Raw genomic sequence first — 10,675 nt, forward strand, 5'->3', positions numbered from 1 at the left:
CACTAACACCCTAACAACAAAAACCACTAAACCCCAACAAGAAACAACCCTAAACCCCTAACAACGAACAACACTAACCCCGTAAAAAAAACAACCCTAACCAAACAACAAAAAACCCTAACCCACCAACAACAAACAACACTAACACCTTAACAACAAACAACCCTAACTCCCTAACAACAAACAACACTAACACCCTAACAACAAAAACCCTTAAACCCCAACAAGAAACAACCCTAAACCCCTAACAACGAACAACACTAACCCCGTAAAAAAAACAACCCTAACCAAACAACAAAAAACCCTAACCCACTAACAACAAACAACACTAACACCCTAACAAAAAACAACCCTAACCCCCTAACAACAAACAACACTAACCCCCTAACAACAAACACTAACCCCAAACAACAAACAACCCTAACCCCTAAAAACCAAAAAAACTAACCCACTAACAACAAACAACCCTAACCCACTAACAACAAACAACCCTAACACCCTAACAACAAACAACACTAAACCCCTAACAACAAACAACCCTTACCCCCTAACATCAAACAACACTAACCCCCTAACAACACAAAACACTAACACCCTAACAACAAACAACACTAACACCCTAACAACAGAAACCACTAAACCCCAACAAGAAACAACCCTAAACCCCTAACAACAAACACTAACCCCCTAACAACAAACAACACTAACCCCCTAACAACAAACAACCCTAAACCCCTAACATCAAACAACACTAACCCCCTAACAACACAAAACACTAACACCGTAACAACAAACAACACTAACACCCTAACAACAAAAACCACTAAACCCCAACAAGAAACAACCCTAAACCCCTAGCAACAAACAACACTAACCCCCTAACAACAAACAATCCTAACCAAACAACAAAAAAACCTAACCCACTAACAACAAACAACACTAACACCCTAACAAAAAACAACCCTAACCCCCTAACAACAAACAACACTAACCCCCTAACAACAAACAGCCCTAAACACCTAACATCAAAGAACACTAACACCCTAACAACAAACAACCCTAACCCCCTAACAACAAACACTAACCCCCAAACAACAAACAACCCTAACCCCTAAAAACTTAAAACACTAACCCACTAACAACAAACAACCCTAACCCACTAACAAGAAACAACCCTAACACCCTAACAACAAACACTAACCCCCTAACAGCAAACAACCCTAACCCCTAAAAACCAAAAAAACTAACCCACTAACAACAAACAACCCTCACACACTAACAACAAACAACCCTAACACCCTAACAACAAACAACACTAACCCCCTAACAACACAAAACACTAACACCCTAACAACAAACAACACTAACCCCCTAACAACAAACAACACTAACCCCCTAACAACAAACAACCCTAACAAAACAACAAAAAACCCTAACCCACTAACACCAAACAACACTAACACCCTAACAACAAACAACCCTAACCCCCTAACAACAAACAACCCTAACCCCCTAACAACAAACAACACTAACACCCTAACAACAAACAACCCTAACCCCCTAACAACAAACAACACTAACCCCGTAACAAAAAACAACCCTAAACACCTAACATCAAAGAACATTAACACCCTAACAACAAACAACCCTAACCCCCTAACAACAAACACTAACCCCAAACAACAAACAACCCTAACCCCTAAAAACCAAAAAAACTAACCCACTAACAACAAACAACCCTAACCCACTAACAACAAACAACCCTAACACCCTAACAACAAACAACACTAACCCCCTAACAACAAACAACCCTTACCCCCTAACATCAAACAACACTAACCCCCAACAACACAAAACCCTAACAACAAACAACACTAACACCCTAACAACAAACACCACTAAACCCCAACAAGAAACAACCCGAAACTCCTAACAACAAACACTAACCCCCTAACAACAAACAACACTAAACCCCTAACAAGAAACTACCCTAACCCCGTAACAACAAACAACACTAACCCCGCAACAACAAAAAACCGTAACCCCCAAACAACAAACAACTATAACCCCCTAACAAGAAACAATCCTAACCCCCGAACAACCATCAACACTAACCCCCTAACCACAATAAAGACTAACACCCTAACAACAAAAACCACTAAACCCCAACGAGAAAGAACCCTAAACCCCTAACAACAAACAACACTAACCCCCTAACAACAAACAATCTTAACCAAACAACAAAAAACCCTAACCCACTAACAACAAACAACACTAACACCCTAACAACAAAAAACACTAACCCCCAACAACAAACAACACTAACACCCTAACAACAAACAACCCTAACCCCCTAACAACATACAACACTAACCCCCTAACAACATACAACACTAACCCCCTAACAACAAACAACCCTAAACCCCTAACATCAAAGAACACTAACACCCTAACAACAAACAACCCTAACCCCCTAACAACAAACACTAACCCCCAAACAACAAACAACCCTAACCCCTAAAAACCAAAACCCTAACCCACTAACAACAAACTACCGTAACCCCTAAAAACCAAAAACACTAACCCACTAACAACAAACTACCCTAAACCACTAACAACAAACAACCCTAACACCCTAACAACAAACAACACTAACACCCTAACAACAAAAACCACTAAACCCCAACAAGAAACAACCCGAAACCCCTAACAACAAGCACTAAACCCCTAACAACAAACAACACTAAACCCCTAACAAGAAACTACCCTAACCCCGTAACAACAAACAACACTAACCCCGTAACAACAAACAGCTCTAACCCCCAAACAACAAACAACCCTAACCCCCTAACAACAAACAATCCTAACCCCCGAACAGCCAACAACACTAACCCCCTAACCACAAAAAAGACTAACACCCTAACAACAAAAACCACTAAACCCCAACAAGAAACAACCCTAAACCCCTAAGAACAAAAAACACTAACCCCCTAACAACAAACAACCCTAACCAAACAACAAAAAACCCTAACCCACTCACAACAAACAACACTAACACCCTAACAACAAACAACCCTAACCCCCTAACAACAAACAACACTAACCCCCTAACAACAAACAACCCTAAACCCCTAACATCAAAGAACACTAACACCCTAACAACAAACAACCCTAACCCCCTAACAACACAAAACACTAACACCCTAACAACAAACAACACTAACACCCTAACAACAGAAACCACTAAACCCCAACAAGAAACAACCCTAAACCCCTAACAACAAACACTAACCCCCTAACAACAAACAACGCTGAACCCCTAAAAAGAAAATACCCTAACCCCGTAACAAGAAACAACAGTAACCCGTAACAACAAACTACCCTAACCCGCAAACAAAAAACAACCCTAAACCCCAAACAACAAACAACCCTAACCCCGTAACAACAAACAATCCTAACCCCCCGAACAACCAACAACACTAACCCCCTAACCACAATAAACACTAACACCCTAACAACAAAAACCACTAAACCCCAACAAGAAACAACCCTAAACCCCTCACAACAAACAACACTAACCCCCTAACAAAAAACAACCCTAACCAAACAACAAAAAACCCTAACCCAGTAACAACAAACAACACTAACACCCTAACAACAAACAACCCTAAACCCCTAACAACAAACACTAACCCACTAATAAAAAACAACACTAAACCCCGAACAAGAAACTACCCTAACCCCGTAACAACAAACAACACTAACCCCGTAACAAGAAACAAAACTAACCCCCTAACAACGAACAACACTAACCCACTAACAACAAACAACCCTAAACCCCTAACATCAAAGAACACTAACCCCCTAACAACACAAAACACTAACACCCTAACAACAAACAACACTAACCCCCTAACAACAAACAACCCTAAACCCCTAACATCAAACAACACTAACCCCCTAACAACACAAAACACTAACACCCTAACAACAAACAACACTAACACCCTAACAACAAAAACCACTAAACCCCAAGAAGAAACACCCCGAAACCCCTAACAACAAACACTAACCCCCTAACAACAAACAACACTAAACCCCTAACAAGAAACTACCCTAACCCCGTAACAACAAACAACACTAACCCCGTAACAACAAACAACCCTAACCCCCAAACAACAAACAACCCTAACTCCCTAAAAACAACAAACAATCCTAACCCCCGAACAACCAACAACACTAACCCCCTAACCACAATAAACACTAACACCCTAACAACAAAAACCACTAAACCCCAACAAGAAACAACGCTAAACACCTAAGAACAAACAACACTAACCCCCTAACAACAAACAACCCTAACCAAACTACAAAAAACCCTAACCCACTAACACCAAACAACACTAACACCCTAACAACAAACAACCCTAACCCCCTAACAACAAACAATACTAACACCCTAATAACAAACAACCCTAACCCCCTAACAACAAACAACACTAACACCCTAACAACAAACAACCCTAAACCCCTAACATCAAAGAACACTAACACCCTAACAACAAACAACCCTAACCCCCTAACAACAAACACTAACCCCCAAACAACAAACAACCCTAACCCCTAAAAACCAAAAAAACTAACCCACTAACAACAAACAACCCTCACACACTAACAACAAACAACCCTAAAACCCTAACAGCAAACAACACTAAACCCCTAACAACAAACAACCCTTACCCCCTAACATCAAACAACACTAACCCCCTAACAACACAAAACACTAACACCCTAACAACAAACAACACTAACCCCCTAACAACAAACAACACTAACCCCCTAACAACAAACAACCCTAACCAAACAACAAAAAACCCTAACCCACTAACACCAAACAACACTAACACCCTAACAACAAACAACCCTAACCCCCTAACAACAAACAACCCTAACCCCCTAACAACAAACAACACTAACACCCTAACAACAAACAACCCTAACCCCCTAACAACAAACAACACTAACCCCGTAACAACAAACAACCCTAAACACCTAACATCAAAGAACATTAACACCCTAACAACAAACAACCCTAACCCCCTAACAACAAACACTAACCCCCAAACAACAAACAACCCTATCCCCTAAAAACCAAAAAAACTAACCCACTAACAACAAACAACCCTAACCCACTAACAACAAACAACCCTAACACCCTAACAACAAACAACACTAACCCCCTAACAACAAACAACCCTTACCCCCTAACATCAAACAACACTAACCCCCAACAACACAAAACCCTAACAACAAACAGCACTAACACCCTAACAACAAACACCACTAAACCCCAACAAGAAACAACCCGAAACTCCTAACAACAAACACTCACCCCCTAACAACAAACAACACTAAACCCCTAACAAGAAACTACCCTAACCCCGTAACAACAAACAACACTAACCCCGCAACAACAAAAAACCGTAACCCCCAAACAACAAACAACCATAACCCCCTAACAAGAAACAATCCTAACCCCCGAACAACCATCAACACTAACCCCCTAACCACAATAAAGACTAACACCCTAACAACAAAAACCACTAAACCCCAACGAGAAAGAACCCTAAACCCCTAACAACAAACAACACTAACCCCCTAACAACAAACAATCTTAACCAAACAACAAAAAACCCTAACCCACTAACAACAAACAACACTAACACCCTAACAACAAAAAACCCTAACCCCCTAACAACAAACAACACTAACACCCTAACAACAAACAACCCTAACCCCCTAACAACATACAACACTAACCCCCTAACAACATACAACACTAACACCCTAACAACAAACAACCCTAAACCCCTAACATCAAAGAACACTAACACCCTAACAACAATCAACCCTAACCCCCTAACAACAAACACTAACCCCCAAACAACAAACAACCCTAACCCCTAAAAACAAAAACACTAACCCACTAACAACAAACAACCCTAACCCACTAACAAGAAACAACCCTAACACCCTAACAACAAACACTAACCCCCTAACAACAAACAACCCTAACCCCTAAAAACAAAAACACTAACCCACTAACAACAAAAAACCCTAACCCACCAACAACAAACACTAACACCCTAACAACAAACAACCCTAACTCCCTAACAACAAACAACACTAACACCCTAACAACAAACAACCCTAACTCCCTAACAACAAACAACCCTAAACCCCTAACATCAAACAACACTAACCCCCTAACATCACAAAACACTAACACCCTAACAACAAACAACACTAACACCCTAACAACAAAAACCACTAAACCCCAACAAGAAACAACCCTAAACCCCTAAGAACAAACAACACTAACCCCCTAACAACAAACAACCCTAACCAAACAAGAAAAAACCCTAACCCACTAACAACAAACAACACTAACACCCTAACAACAAACAACCTTAACCCCTAACAACAAACAACACTAACCCCCTAACAACAAACAACCCTAAACCCCTAACATCAAAGAACACTAACACCCTAACAACAAACAACCCTAACCCCCTAACAACAAACACTAACCCCCAAACAACAAACAACCCTAACCCACTAACAACAAACAACCCTAACACCCTAACAACAAACAACAGTAACCCCCAAACAACAAACAACCCTAACCCCTAAAAACCAAAAAAACTAACCCACTAACAACAAACAACCCTAACCCACTAACAACAAACAACCCTAACACCCTAACAACAAACAACACTTACCCCCTAACATCAAACAACACTAACCCCCTAACAACACAAAACACTAACACCCTAACAACAAACAACACTAACACCCTAACAACAGAAACCACTAAACCCCAACAAGAAACAACCCTAAACCCCTAACAAAAAACACTAACCCCCTAACAACAAACAACACTGAACCCCTAACAAGAAACTACCCTAACCCCGTAACAACAAACAACACTAACCCCGTAACAAGAAACAACCCTAACCCCCTAACAACGAACAACACTAACCCCCAAACAACAAACAACCCTAAACCCCAAACAACAAACAACCCTAACCCCTTAACAACAAACAATCCTAGCCCCCCGAACAACCAACAACACTAACCCCCTTACCACAATAAACACTAACACCCTAACAACAAAAACCACTAAACCCCAACAAGAAACAACGCTAAACCCCTAAGAACAAACAACCCTAACCCCCTAACAACAAACAACCCTAACCAAACAACAAAAAACCCTAACCCACTAACACCAAACAACACTAACACCCTAACAACAAACAACACTAACCCCCTAACAACAAACAATCCTAACCAAACAGCAAAAAACCCTAACCCACTAACAACAAACAATACTAACACCCTAACAACAAACAACCCTAAACCCCTAACAACAAACAACACTAACCCCCTAACAACAAACAACCCTAACCCCCTAACAACAAACAACACTAACCCCCTAACAACAAACAAACCTAAACCCCTAACATCAAAGAACACTAACACCCTAACAACAAACAACCCTAACCCCCTAACAACAAACACTAACCCCCAAACAACAAACAACCCTAACCCCTAAAAACCAAAAACACTAACCCATTAACAACAAACAACCCTAACCCACTAACAACAAACAACCCTAACACCCTAACAACAAACAACACTAACCCCTTAACAACAAACAACCCTAAACCCCTAACATCAAACAACACTAACCCCCTAACATCACAAAACACTAACACCCTAACAACAAACAACACTAACACCCTAACAACAAAAACCACTAAACCCCAACAGGAAACAACCCTAAACCCCTAAGAACAAACAACACTAACCCCCTAACAACAAACAACCCTAACCAAACAACAAAAAACCCTAACCCACTAGCAACAAACAACACTAACACCCTAACAACAAACAACCCTAACCCCCTAACAACAAACAACACTAACACCCTAACAACAAACAACCCTAAACCCCTAACAACAAACAACACTAACCCCCTAACAACAAACAACCCTAAACCCCTAACATCAAAGAACACTAACACCCTAACAACAAACAACCCTAACCCCCTAACAACAAACACTAACCCCCAAACAACAAACAAACCTAACCCCTAAAAACCAAAAAAACTAACCCACTAACAACAAACAACCCTAACCCACTAACAACAAACAACCCTAACACCCTAACAACAAACAACACTTACCCCCTAACATCAAACAACACTAACCCCCTAACAACACAAAACACTAACACCCTAACAACAAACAACACTAACACCCTAACAACAGAAACCACTAAACCCCAACAAGAAACAACCCTAAACCCCTAACAAAAAACACTAACCCCCTAACAACAAACAACACTGAACCCCTAACAAGAAAATACCCTAACCCCATAACAACAAACAACACTAAACGTAACAACAAACAACCCTAACCCCCAAACAACAAACAACCCTAAACACCAAACAACAAACAACCCTAACCCCTTAAGAACAAACAATGCTAACCCCCCGAACAACCAACAACACTAACCCCCTAACCACAATAAACACTAACACCCTAACAACAAAAACCACTAAACCCCAACAAGAAACAACCCTAAACCCCTAACAACGAACAACACTAACCCCGTAACAAAAAACAACCCTAACCAAACAACAAAAAACCCTAACCCACCAACAACAAACAACACTAACACCTTAACAACAAACAACCCTAACTCCCTAACAACAAACAACACTAACACCCTAACAACAAAAACCCTTAAACCCCAACAAGAAACAACCCTAAACCCCTAACAACAAACACTAACCCCCTAACAAAAAACAACACTAAACCCCGAACAAGAAACTACCCTAACCCCGTAACAACAAACAACACTAACCCCGTAACAAGAAACAACCCTAACCCCCTAACAACGAACAACACTAACCCCCTAACAACAAACAACACTAAACCCCTAACATCAAAGAACACTAACACCCTAACAACAATCAACCCTACCCCCCTAACAACAAACACTAACCCCCAAACAACAAACAACCCTAACCCCTAAAAACAAAAACACTAACCCACTAACAACAAACAACCCTAACCCACTAACAAGAAACAACCCTAATACCCTAACAACAAACCCTAACCCCCTAAGAACAAACAACCCTAAACCCCTAACATCAAAGAACACTAACAGCCTAACAACAAACAACCCTAACCCCCTAACAACACACACTAACCCCCAAACAACAAACAACCCTAAACCCTGAAAACCAAAAACACTAACCCACTAACAACAAACAACCCTAAACCACTAACAACAAACAACCCTAACACCCTAACAACAAACAACACTAACCCCCTAACAACAAACAACCCTAAACACCTAACATCAAACAACACTTACCCCCTAACAACACAAAACACTAACACCGTAAGAACAAACAACACTAACACCCTAACAACAAAAACCACTAAACCAAAACAAGAAACAACCCTAAACCCCTAACAACAAACAACACTAACCCCCTAACAACAAACAACCCTAAACACCTAACATCAAAGAACACTAACACCCTAACAAGAAACAACCCTAACCCCCTAACAACAAACACTAACCCCCAAACAACAAACAACCCTAAACCCTAAAAACCAAAAACATTAACCGACTAACAACAAACAACCCTAACCCACTAACAACAAACAACTCTAAACCCCTAACATCAAACAACACTAACCCCCTAACAACACAAAACACTAACACCCCAACAACAAACAACACTAACCCCCTAACAACAAACAACCCTAAACCCCTAACATCAAAGAACACTAACACCCTAACAACAAACATTCCTAACCCCCTAACAACAAACACTAACCCCCAAACAACAAACAACCCTAACCCACTAACAACAAACAACCCTAACACCCTAACAACAAACAACACTAACCCCCTAACAACAAACAACCCTTACCCCCAACATCAAACAACACTAACCCCCTTACTACACAAAACACTAACACCCTAACAACAAACAACACTAACACTCTAACAACAGAAACCACTAAACCCCAACAAGAAACAACCCTAAACCCCTAACAAAAAACACTAACCCCCAACAACAAACAACACTGAACTCCTATCAAGAAAATACCCTAACCCCGTAACAACAAACAACACTAAACCGTAACAACAAACAAACCTAACCCCCAAACAACAAACAACCGTAAACCCCAAACAACAAACAACCCTAACCCCTTAACAACAAACAATCCTAACCCCCCGAACAACCAACAACACTAACCCCCTAACCACAATAAACACTAACACCCTAACAACAGAAACCACTAAACCCCAACAAGAAACAATCCTAAACCCCTAACATCAAACAACACTAACCCCCTAACAACAAACAACCCTAAACCCCTAACATCAAACAACACTAACCCCCTAACAACACAAAACACTAACACCCTAACAACAAACAACACTAACACCCCAACCGGAAACAACCCTAAACCCCTAACAACAAACACTAACCCCCTAACAACAAACAACACTGAACCCCTAACAAGAAACTACCCTAACCCCATAACAACAAACAACACTAACCCGTAACAACAAACAACCCTAA

The sequence above is a fragment of the Elephas maximus genome, chromosome 17, assembly GCF_024166365.1.
Source record: "Elephas maximus indicus isolate mEleMax1 chromosome 17, mEleMax1 primary haplotype, whole genome shotgun sequence".
NCBI classification, from domain to species: domain Eukaryota; kingdom Metazoa; phylum Chordata; class Mammalia; order Proboscidea; family Elephantidae; genus Elephas; species Elephas maximus.